This window comes from Pristis pectinata, chromosome 6, assembly GCF_009764475.1.
Source record: "Pristis pectinata isolate sPriPec2 chromosome 6, sPriPec2.1.pri, whole genome shotgun sequence".
Classification (NCBI taxonomy): Eukaryota; Metazoa; Chordata; class Chondrichthyes; order Rhinopristiformes; family Pristidae; genus Pristis; species Pristis pectinata.
In genome coordinates this window covers 55,037,897-55,050,718 of record NC_067410.1, presented here as the reverse complement: position 1 = coordinate 55,050,718, position 12,822 = coordinate 55,037,897, and the positions used below count along the sequence as shown (strand labels likewise).

The 12,822-nt window shown below is 47.9% G+C and overlaps 1 long non-coding RNA gene across 1 annotated transcript; it reads right to left on the bottom strand.

Moving 5' to 3' along the window:
- Positions 1-8,539: 8,539 nt before the first annotated feature.
- Positions 8,540-12,292, bottom strand: LOC127571737 (uncharacterized). Its single transcript, XR_007956505.1, has 3 exons — positions 12,180-12,292; positions 11,852-11,908; positions 8,540-11,017 (listed from the first exon to the last, which is right to left on the bottom strand). It is a non-coding gene; the product is annotated as an uncharacterized LOC127571737 (long non-coding RNA).
- Positions 12,293-12,822: the final 530 nt, after the last annotated feature.

Genomic DNA, 12,822 nt, shown 5'->3' with positions numbered 1-12,822 from the left:
GCAGCACTCACTTATTCAGATGAGGAAAGTGAATTCTGATAAAAAGGTTTGGTAAGCACCCTGGCTCAGGGTCAATGGGAAGATCTGTTGTATCATCTATTTTTCTGTGCCATCTCCATTTTAAGTCAAAAGGTCCAACTTGTATGAATAATTGCATTCTTAGCTTAATCAGGGACTAATTGCTTTTAGGAGATTGGCAGCAGGCTATGAATGCCTAGCTAGTCTGTAATATTGGGGAAAAGATCAGCAGAAAATGAGAGCCTTTCTTTCTGCATGTTTTAAAGTTATTTTCCTTCTACATCAAGATTGAACAACTGATGGCTACAGGGTTCATCTCCTGTGATCCAGGGGCTCAAAGTGCAGGGGCTTTGGAAGTATGCCTCTTGATTCACCAGTTATGGGAAAGATTATTTGAGCTCTTGAATTTTAAGTACCATAAAATGGACTCTTGACCTCATGATCTACCTCGTTATGATCTGCACTGCACTTTCTCTCTAACTGGAACATTTTATTCACCAGTCTGTTATTGTTTTGCCTTGCACTTTCTCAATGCACTGTTGTAATGAATTTATCTGCATGAATGGTTTGCAAGACAAGTTTTTCACTGTATGTTGGTACATAGAACATAGAACATAGAACAATTACAGCACAATTCAGGCCCTTCGGCCCACAAAGCTGTGCTGAACATGTCCCTACCCTGGAAATTACTAGGCTTACCCATAGCCCTCTATTTTACTCAGCTCCATATATCGATCTAACAGTCTCTTGAAAGACCCTATCGTATCAGCCTCCACCACCATTTCCGGCAGCCCATTCCACGCACTCACCACTCACCCCTGACATCTCCTCTATATCTACTCCCCAGCACCTTAAACCTATGTCCTCTTGAACATAATATGACAATAATAAACCAATTTACCAATTTAAATAGGTTAGAATAAAGTTGGCTGGGAAAGTGAGTTTTCAAACTGCACAAGAATGTAGAAGTTTTGTGGGACAGTACGTTGCCATTTAAGTTGCAGTTGTCACAGACTCAGAGTCACAGAGCTTTACGAGCACAGGAACAACTGCCTACCTGCACTTAGCCTCATCTGCTTTGGTGAAACCAAACATAGCCCAGGTGACCATTTTGTGGAGCTCTGTCTGTCCGCAATGCCCATCTCAAGCTTCTGGTTGAATGTCATTTTAACTCTTGTTCCCATTCCCACACTGCCTTGTCTGTTCTCAACCTTCTCCTTTGCTACGAAGAGGCCAAACCAAATTAGAAGAACAAAGTCTCATATTCCACTTAGGTAGCATACAACACAATGGTCTGAACATTGAACTTTCCAATTTCAGATAACTCCCGGTGCTCTCCTCCTACACACCTGTCCACCTAGTTTTTTTCTCCCTTTCTTCATAAGACCATAAAACATAGGAGCAGAATTAGGCTATTTGGCCCATCGAGTCTGCTCCGCCGTTCAATAATGGCTGATTTATTTTTCCCTCTCAACGCCATTCTCCTGCCTTCTCCCTGTAACCTTTGACACCCTAACTGATCAAGAACCTATCAACCTCTGCTTTAAAGATACCCAATGACTTGGCCTCCACAGCTGTTTATGGCAACGAATTCCACAGGTTCACCACCTACTGGCTAAAAGAAATTCCCCCTTATCTTAGTTCTAAATGGATGTCCTTCTATTCTGAGGCTGTGCTCTCTGGTCCTCGACTCTCCCACTACTGGAAACATGGTCTCCACATTCACTCTATCCAGGCCTTTCAATATTAGGTAGGTTTCAATGAGATCCCTCTTCATCCTTCTAAAATTCAGCGAGTACAGGCCCAGAGCCATCAAATGCTCTTCATATGTTAACCCTTTCATTCCCAGGATCATTCTTGTAAACCTCCTCTGGACCCTTTCCAATGCCTTAGATATGGGGCCCAAAACTGCTTACAATACTCCAGATGTAGTCTGACTAATGCTTTATAAAGACCCTTTTCACATGCCTTTTCTATCTCCTGTTGTAATCTGTACCCCACATCCAGACTACTATTCGGAAGCCTGTATACAACTCCCAACAGGGTCTTTTTACCCTTGCAGTTTCTTAACTCTACCCATAAGGACTCTACATCTTCAGATCCTATGTCACTTCTTGCTAAGGATTTGATTTCATTTTGTACCAACAGAGCCACACCACCCCACCCCACCCCACCCCCTCTGCCCACCTGCCTATCTTTTCGATAGGATGTGTATCCTTGGATGTTTAGCCCCCAGCTGTGATCTTCTTTCAACCACGACTCTGTGATGCCCACAACGTCATACCTGCTAATTTCTAACTGCGCTATGAGCTCATCTACCTTATTTCATATACTGCGTGTATTCAGATATAATACTTTCAGTCCTGTATTCACCACCCTTCATCTCAAATTTGTCTCCATGCTGCCTGAAGTTAAATTCTTATCCCTTTCTGAACTTCCTGTGTTATTCTTTATTCTGGAGACTTCAGTAACCTCTCCTGCACTCTCCTTCCCTTTTACTTTATCCATACTTTTCCAATCTGTTGAACCCACCCCCCCCCACTATTTAGTTTAAAGTCCTATCTACTGCCCTAGTTATGCAGTTCGCCAGGACCCTGGTCCCAATATGGTTCAGGTGGAGCCCATCCCATTGGAACAGCTCCTTCTTTCCCCAATACTGGTGCCGATGTCCCATGAATTCAGACCCACTTCTCCCACACCAGTCTTTGAGCCACGCATTTAACTCTCTGAGATTATTTACCCTGTGTCAATTTGCATGTGGCTCGGGTAGCAATCCAGAGATCCACTCTGAGCAGTGAAGCCTGAGATGACTGGAACAATTGACCACGACCTTTTGTCTTTGCCACTTAACGCTTGTTCTATTTGTACTTGACTTGCGATAACACACATTTGAATGAGAACAGACAGAGTGGAAACAGGGTGGAAGGGAGGGCATGAGCAAGGGATGAGTAACTGAAGAAAGAAACCTGGGTTGTGGAAAAGTAGAGGAAAATGTGAAAACAGAGAAACAAAAGCTTTTCACGGTACATGTGACAATAATAAACCAGTTACCAATTGGAAGAATGATGCAGTTATTCTAATATATAATTATCATTCTCCTCTCTTTCATGCCTCCACACATTCAGTTTAATTTGTTGTTTTTTGACAAGTTCGGTTTGTATTCTGAGGTGGGTATCAGCAAAGTCACCATTGTATTTTTTCTGATATTTTCATGAGGTTGTTTGGGAATGGATTCTGTAGAATATATATCTCATAGACAATAAAAGAGCCTTTTATTCTCTGAAAGCTATAAATGAGTGTTTAACCTTTCTGTTATTTTCATGTTCCCTTACTTGCATTTTATCTATTATCTGCAGTCTTAAAGGAGACACCACACAGCAAAAATGAAGCAAAATCAGGAACAGGCTGGATTTGTTACACTGGTAAAACAGGCCAATGGGAAAATCTTATAGTGAGAAACTTGCTGAGGGTTTTGAAAATAACCAAGTTGCGTCAGTTACTGTTGTCAGTAGACCGAAAAGCCAAAAGACACAACATCTGATTTATCCACCCACCACCCTCACCCCCTACACTTTGGAAACTTTTACATCTGCAGTATCTGGGAGAGGAATTGGGATCTTGGTTTAACATCAGATTCAAAAGCTAGGCTTTCCAACTGTGTTACTGGAGTAATGAGATGGAACTTTGAACTCGGTTGTCTGAAATGGGACTGGAATCCACAGGGAAGAAGGCTCAAAACCAAAGGAGCCACATCTATGTATCTTTCCCGGGGTGTGTCTGGGCTGCAATAAAGATTAGGAAGTAGATGTGATTCTCTTTGGAACCTATTCAGAAGGATGATGTTTTGATATTTATGGAATTGTAGCCGGATGCAGCGCGTTTCCGAAGAAAAACTCAAAGACGAGGAGGTTGAATTCAAAACACACTTTACACACTCAGACAAAACGCACGTGCGCCCAAATACCCGAGAGCCTCTCCGGGCCCACGTGGGGCGGATGTGACGTAAGCAGGCCCCACGATTCGTTCACAACGCGCTCCCACGCATCTGCCCTCGGCCACCGATGGCAGTTCGAGTCCCGTGTGTATGGGCAGCTACACCACTCCCCCCAGAAATGTCCATCGGGGGCATGGGGCCCCCAGTCTGTGTGTCCTGCTTGGGTGGCCTGCCTCGCCGGCGCAGTGCGGGTACCCTCACTGGTTGCTCAATGTCCAAATGCGCCGGTTTGAGGCTGCCCACTGTAAAAGTCTCACGGCCACCCACCTCCACGACACACGTAGACCTGTTGTGCTGGATCACCTTGAAGGGTCCTTCATACAGCCACTGTAGGGGTGACAGTAGGTGAATGAAAATGTACTCGCAATCCCGGAGGTCCTTAGGGATAAAAGATGGTGTCGTGCCATGCCTGGAGGTCGGAACCAGTGCCAGAGTCCCTACCTTGTCCTGCAGCCTCGTCAGCAGCTCTGCTGGCATCCCTGCTGGACCTCGGGCCTCTGGCACGAACTCGCCCGGGACCATCAGAGGGGTGCCGTAGACCAACTCCGCTGAGGAGGTGCCCAGGTCCTCCTTGGGGGCCGTGCAGATGCCCAGTAAGACCCAGGGGAGCTCATCTGTCTAGTTGGGGCCCCTGAGGCGCGCCATCAGGGCCGACTTGAGGTGCCTGTGGAACTACTCGACCAAACCGTTGGACTGGGGATGGTACACTGTGGTGTGATGTAGCTGGGTGCCCAGGAGCTGCGCCAGTGCTGTCCACAAACCTGACGTAAACTGTGCTCATCTGTCAGAGGTGATGTCCACTGGGAGTCCGAACCTGGTGATCCAGTTTGTGATGAGCGTCCTGGTGCAGGATTCGGTCTGTCTGCTAGCGGCACAGCCTCCAGCCATCTGGTGAACCTGTCGACCATGGTAAAGATATACCTGGCACCCCGGGTGACAGGCAGGGGGCCGACAATGTCCACGTGGATGTGCCGAAACCTCCTGAGCATTGGCTGGAACTGTTGGAGGGGAGCCTTCATATGCCGCTGGACTTTGGCGGTCTGGCAGTGTACGCAGGTCCTGGCCCAGTACCCAACCTGCTTGTGCAAACCGTGCCAGATGAATTTGTCCGCTACCAATTTGATGGACACCCAGATGGATGGGTAGGTCAGGCCATGTAGCGTGGTGAACACCCGATGCCTCCATGCTGCTGGTATCACGGGCCGGGTTTTGCTGGTAGAAGTGTCACACAGGAGCTGAGCTGCTGTTGGGCCAACAGGGACATCCTACAAATGGAGTCCCAAAACAGCGGTGAGGTAAGCCGGGATCTTGGTGTCCGCCTGTTGCGCCTCCGCCAGCGCCGTGTAGTTCATCCCTGGGGACAAGATGGTCGCTGAGTGAATGTGGGGGCCGGACAGCGTGTCAGTGACCACGTTGTTCTTCCCTGCGATGTGGCGGATGTCTGTGGTGAACTCCGAAATAAAGGAGAGGTGCCTCTGCTGCCAAGACGACCATGGGTCCGATACCTTTGCAAGGGGCTTGTGGTCTGTATACACGGTGAAATCCCTTCTTTCGAGGAAATACCGGAAATGCCGGATAGCCAGGTAGAGCACCAACAACTCCCTGTCGAAAGCGCTGTACTTAACATGCGGTGGTCGCAGGTGTCGGCTGAAGAAGGCGAGTGGTCACCATTGGCCCTCGATGAGCTGCTCCAGGACTCCTCCGACCGCCGTGTCGGAAGCGTGGACTGTGAGCGCCCTGGATACATTGACTCTCGGGTGTACCAAGAGGGTCGCCTTCGCCAATGCCTCTTTGGCCCGCTCGAAAGCCTCCATGGACTCTGCATCCCATGCCACCTCTTTGGCCTTGCCGGCCATTAGACCAAACGAGGGCCTCATGATGTGTGCTGCCGCCGGCATGAAATGATGGTAGAAGTTTACCATCCCCACGAATTCCTGCAGGCCCTTGACCCTGCTGGGTTTGGGAAACTGGTGGATGGCCTGGACCTTGTCCGGTAGAGGGGCAATGCCATGCCGATTGACTCTGTGGCCCCAGAAGTCGATCTCCGTCCTCCCAAACTGGCACCTTGCCAGGTTGATTGCCAGTCCGTGGTCACTCAGGTGTTGGCAGAGTTGGCGCAAATGTGCTACGTGCTCTTGGTGTGACATGCTGGCCACTAGGATATTGTCTAAGTAGATGAAGACGAAATCCAGGCCTCCCGCCCCACCGAGTCCATGAGCCTCTGGAGAGTCTGGGCGGTGTTCTTGAGGCCAAAAGGCATCCTCAGGAATTCGAACAACCTGAAGGGGGTGATGAGGGCAGTCTTGGGTACATCATCGGGGCGCATGGAGATCTGATGTTACCCCCGGACCAGATCGATTTTCGAAAAGATGGTCACCCCGTGTAGGTTCGCTGTGAAATCCTGGATGTGAGGCACTGGGTATTGGTCAGCGATCGTGGCGTCATTGAGCCTTCTGTAGTCCCCGCAGGGCCTCCGACCTCCTGCGGACTTGTGCACCATGTGCAGCGGGGATGCCCACGGGCTGTCCGAGCGACAGATAATCCCCGTCTCCTCCCTCTTCTGGAACTCCTCCTTGGCGAGGTGGAGCTCGTCGGGTGGGAGCCTACGGGCTCAGGCTGCAGCAGTGGTCCTTGTGTGGGAATGTGGTGCTACAAGCCGTGCTTGGGATCGGTTGTGGAGAACTGCGGGGTGAGGATGGAGGGGAAATCTGCCAGCACCTTGGAGAACTCGTCACCCGAGAGTGTGACGGAGTCCAGGTGGAGGGCAAATAGCTGGGCTTCCCCGAGCTGGAAGGTCTGGAACGTCTCGGCTGGACCAAACGTCAGCCCTTCAGGTCAACCAGAAGACGGTTGGCCTGTATGAAATCCGCCCCCAGTAACAGCCGTGATACCGCTGCCACCGTGAAGGTCCAATTGAAACAGCTGGGCTCGAGACGCAGCGGGATGGTTCGCGAGCCATATGTTCGGATAGTGGTGCCATTTGCAGCGGTGAGATCGGGACCTGGGGCAGCGTTACGGGTGTCCATGTTGGAGGGGGGAAGAACGCTGATTTCGGCCCCGGTGTCTACTAGGAAACATCGCCAGAGGAATAGGAGGCTGTCACGATGGCCAGCCGTCGAAGCCACTAGCGACGGCCGGCCCCAGCGTTTCCTGGGAAGGCACATGGTGGGCAGCAGTGGCGCACATTCGAACTCCATCCCTGATGATAAAAACACCAGTGGCCCGAACCCTCATCCTTGTCCCCCGTGGGTCTCAGTGGCTTTGGTTGTGGGGTCTTGGCCTTGGGCTGTGCGGTCGTGGTTAGGCAGATGGAGGCCACTCCCCGCTGTTTACTCTGCCACAGAATGTCCGCCCTGGCCGCGAGACTGTGTGGGTCGCTGAAATCTTCAGCCGCGAGGAGGAGGTGAATGTCCTCTAGCAGTTGCTTGAGGAACAACTGTTCAAATAGAAGGCACGGCTTATGGCCGTCCATGAGCGCCAGCATATAGTTCATCAGCTCGGATGGCTTGCGGTCGCGCAGGCTGTCCATGTGCAGGAGCTGCGCGGCTTGCTCGCGGTGGGAGAGTCTGAAAGTATGGATTAGGAGCGCCTTGATCTTAACGTATCTGTCCTCCGTTGGTGGCTGGTGCAGGAAGTCCATAATCCGGCCTGCCGTGTCTTGGTCGAGTGCGCTAACCACGTAATAGTACCGTGTGGCGTCGGCTGTAATGTCTCTGAGACTGAACTGGGCCTCAGCCTGCTTGAACCAAACGTGGGGCTGAGCGGCCCAGAAAGTCGGGCGCTTGAGCTAGACTGCATTGTGCGAGTCATTGGAATGCACGTCGCGGGTTCCAGATGCCATCTGGAAGCGTCGGGGTCACCAAATGTAGCCGGACGCGGCACATTTCCGAAGAAAAACTCGGAGATGAGGAGGTTGAATTCAAAACACACCTTACTCACTCAGACAAAACACGTGCACACCCAAGTACCCAAGAGCCTCTCCGGACCCACGTGGGGCGGACGTGACATAAAGTTCCTGCCGGAAGGCCCGCCCTGTGGTTCGTTCACGATGTGCTGCCGTGCGTCCGCCCATGGCCGCTGATGGCAGTTCGAGTCCCGTGTGTACGGGCTGCTATAGAATTGTATTTACAAGTCTTCAACAAGTATTTGAGCTGGTTGGGTGCAAGAAGTGGGAAACTATCTAATAAACAGTTTGGTATAATTCAGATAATGCAGGTCAACAGTTGGTAAGTTGTTGGTCTGACTGCATTTGGAGCTCTGTGCCAGTGTTGATCCCCATACATAGCACCCATGATAAAGGTCCTCAGATAAGTTCAAGGTTCTCTAGAGCTACTGTGTTGCTTTGGAGGTAATGTGAAATACAAAGTAACTAAAGAGTTGCACACTGTCCTTACTGATCAACAATTTAAGTTTGACAGATTGGGACAAACTTGAACTTTGTAAGATAAGATAAGGTTTCTTTATTAGTCACATGTACATCGAAACACACAGTGAAATGCATCTTTGCATAGAGTGTTCTGGGGGCAGCCCACAAGTGTCGCCATGCTTCCGACGCCAGCCCACAACTTCCTAACCCATACGTCTTTGGAATGTGGGAGGAAATCAGAACACCCGGAGGAAACCCATGCAGTCACAGGGAGAAGGTACAAACTCCTTACAGACAGCAGTGGGAATTGAACACGAGTCACTGGTGCTGTAATAACGTTATGCTAACTGCTACACTACCGTGCCTGCCCATACCAAACCAAGACCAAGAGTTACCCATACCTAAACCAAGAGATGTTTTGGCTGCATGCTGGTCAGTTCTACCATCCAATGGGCTACAAATGCAGCTGGTCTGAGATCCCATTCACTGGACTGATTGCGGAGTGAAACAATGTTACAGGATGGAGAAGGTGACAGGTAACATTTCGTCCATGTGCCCTCCCAAACTTTCACGGTCACCTGAGGGAAGATGAACTTAACTGAGGAATTTTCTGCTTTTATGTCACTCCCCAGACATTATGTGTCGAATGTGTGACTTTACTCAAAATGTCTGGCTACTACTTCCCCACAATTTCCAGCTCCTTAACCCCAGGCTCTTCCCTGCACTCTCCACCTCCCCCTCCTAGACCACACCTGCCTCTCCATCTTCAGAACACTCCCCCCCGCCCCCACTAAGTCCCACTCCCCACCATCCCCAGCTCACACCTGATGAAGAAGTAATCTGTACTGTGTTGGAGATCCAGGCAGTTTTTATTTAGGCTTCAACTCTGCGTGTGTGTGTGTGTGTGTGTGTGTGTGTGTGTGTGTGTGTGTGTGTGTGTGTGTGTGTGTGTGTGTGTGTGTGTGTGTGTGTGTGTGTGTGTGTGTGTGTGTGTGTGTGTCTGTCTGTCTGTCTGTCTGTCTGTCTGTCTGTCTGTGTCTGCGTGCATGAGTCCATGTCCAGTCCATTGCTTGCCTATAACCAGCAAATTTGCAGTTAACAGGAGCAGAATTTCAGATGGTGAGAAGACCACTGGTCAGGAATGAGGGAACAATCACAGCACAGAGGTAGGTTACAGCTCGTGGTTCCAGCACACATTTTGCTTTACCAAGCAATTGACATTTATTTGCAGAAGAACACTGTCCATCAGAATTACTTCATACGATCCAGCAGTTCACTTTGAAATGTTTCTCAATATTTGACTTATGAAATGTTAACATTTATTTAACTGTCATTTTGATGATAACAGATTATTGACTGAACTAAACTGGATTAGACTGAGTAAACACCATTTCGAATTGAGGAAAATGTTTGGTTGGCCAGCTTTGGGCCTCTCAAAGTAACCCAAGCAATATCAAATCAATAGCTTAAGTTCTTACACACTAGAAAACAAGCCACTTCTTCAGATCAAAGCTGTTAGTCCCATAAACTAATGTCACAGAATGAAAAGCTTTCCAGTACAGAGATCAAATGAGGCAGAACTGAAAAAGACAGAAGGAATTTAATTGGCAAATCCACAACTGAACTGACCCTTTGTGCAGAATTTACATATCCTCGTTTTCTTGAGATTGGTGGCTGCAAACGGTAGAACAAAGATCAGCACTGTCCAGGTGACCTGCACATGTTTATTGGTATTGGTATTGGTATTAGTTTATTATTGTCACTTGTACCGAAGTACAGTGAAAAACTTGTCTTGCATACTGTTCATACAGATCAATTCATTACACAGTGCATTGAGGAAGTACAGGGTTAAAACAATAACAGAACACAGAGTAAAGTGTCACAGCTACAGGGAAGTGCAGTGCAGGTAGACAATAAGGTGCAAGGTCATAACAAGGTAGATTGTGAGGTCAAGAGTCCATCTCATCGTATAAGGGAACCGTTCAATAGTCACAGGCTGCTGGCATCTGTAATTCTTTTGTGATCCCGATGCCTATATTGTATACACTTCATGCACTCACTTCACTGTTTCCACTGTTACTGCAGGTTACTTATCTGTCAGTAGATATCCTGAGCGTGGGGGATCCTCATCCCGTGCGACCTGCCACCAGTGCTCCAGCTAATCACAGAAACACAAGGCCATGTCCAGTTGCACTGGATCAGATGGTGAAAGGAGCCTCACCTGCGGGGCAGGCCACCAGAATCTCCTAGTGTCTATGTGGGGAAGTTGGACACCTCAAGCAGAAATAAAGCAGCAATGGGAAGAGGTCACCCAGGAAACCGGTTCCAAGAGTGAGCCGCATGGAGCTGGGAGCATTTCCGTGACCTCATTTGGAAGGTTAGGGCTGGTGGTGTTACTCTTCAAAAGTAACTGTGGGCGACATGGTAGCGTAGCGGTTAGCGCGACGCTGTTACAGCGCCAGTGATCGGGTTTCGATTCCCGTCCCTGTCTGTAAGAAGTTTGTATGTTCTCCTGTGTCTGTGTCGGTTTCCTCCGGGTGCTCCGGTTTCTTCCCACATTCCAAAGACGTACAGGTAGGTTAATATGGGTTTAAAATGGGCGGTGTGGACTTGTTGGGCCAGAAGGGCCTGTTACCACGCTGTAAATAAAAAATTTTAAAAAAAAATTTTAAATTTAAATTTAAAGTCTGGTGACAAGTACAGCTCTGCACCCTTGGTACTGTTGCTCCTCCCCACCATACACAGACAAACATCACACCCTCTCCCCTCACAGATCTGCAATCACAGAGTTTAGATAGTAAATATTGTTCTCCAATGGTCTGCACCAATCCAGATCAAAGGAGCACAACATAAAGGTCATCATAAACAGCAGCCAGCAAGCCTCTGATGTGTATGATTAGATGAGTTGCATGATGCTTGCAGCTGATTCTGTTACTACTCCTTCCATAACAGTGGGCACTCACAGAGACATGCAGTCATAAAAACAAAATACGCAGAGTATTCTCAGTGGGAATGAACTGACAAAACATAATGATGACACCAGATCATTGGCCTGAAACATTGAACCTGTTCCACAAATGAATACTTGCTGCATATTTTACTTTTCACTGGCTGTACATGCCTCACCCCTTCCTCTCACCTCTTTAGACTGGCCGTCACCCCTCTCCACTCTCTGTCCTCATGCAGGGTCTCAGCTCAAAACATCAACTATCCCCTTTCCCTCACAAATGCTGCTCAAGCCATTGAGTTCATCTAGCACTTTGTTTTAAGCTTCAGATTCCAGCATCTGCAGTCTCTTATGTCTCTGTCTCTCTGGTCCTGTATGCCTTGGACAACACTCCAACATTCTGTGGAGAAAACTAAGTTGATTTATGCACCTTTCTTCCATGTCAAAATGTTTCAAATGGCTACAAATGGGAATAAATCATATCATGTCAAATTCAAATAAACACACTTAATGTGAAAATAGTCACCTTACACACAGCCCACACAGAGAGATGAAGATGAAAGACACCGCAGATGCAGGAAACCTGAAATAAAAACAAAAAAATGTTGGAAATACTCAACAGGTCAGGCAGCATCTGTGGGAAGCCAAACAGGTTAACATTTCAGGTCTGGGATCTTTCATCAGAATGGAGAAACAGAGATTATCATCCAGAGAGATTATTATCCAGTCATACAGCTGAGTGAAAGAAGGAGTTGCCATATTTAGGTGCAATGCTTACACTGACAATTGATAAAAGTCCAAAAGCTCAAAGGGTAGCAAGGTTAAACGTGGCACTGAATAATGAGAAGCCTTACCATTAATGTACTGGAACATTACTGTTTTACTGTAGATAACATGCATACATTATGCAACCTCTTCACTACAGTCTGACTGCTTCTCTCAAACTTCCCCACATCTGTAGTCCCTGTGAATTATGAAACTACCTTTGTCTTTAAGTCTACAAGTTGACTCAGTACAACATGACTGCCAGTCTGTGGCTCAAGGCCTTGAAATGATAACATTCTTCCTTTCCACCCATATTTACTTATCTGAGTGCAAACACCACAACATAATTTCCTAACCATTATTGATAACATTCATGCAATCTATTCCTTTTGTATAGCTGACTGACCAACAGTTATAAGTCCAGTAAATGGTTAGTTTAACAGTCTGAAGCACAGGGAATATATCTCTGTAAAAGCACCATCAAATTTGTACAGAGGCACTGTATGATGATGTGGCCTGTGGTTTGATCAGGGATTGGTGCAGAAACATTCTGCAGAACTCCAAACACATCACTTGTCCACCAAGTGACTGCAGTAGCCATGGTTATCTCATATGGTTGCTATCTGGTGTCAAGATAAACTGGAGGTGAGATGCAGCAATTATTAAATAATAGATCCTACCGCCACTTCCTAAAGTTGAGATGGGCCTTAAATACTCATTCAATTGTGGTGA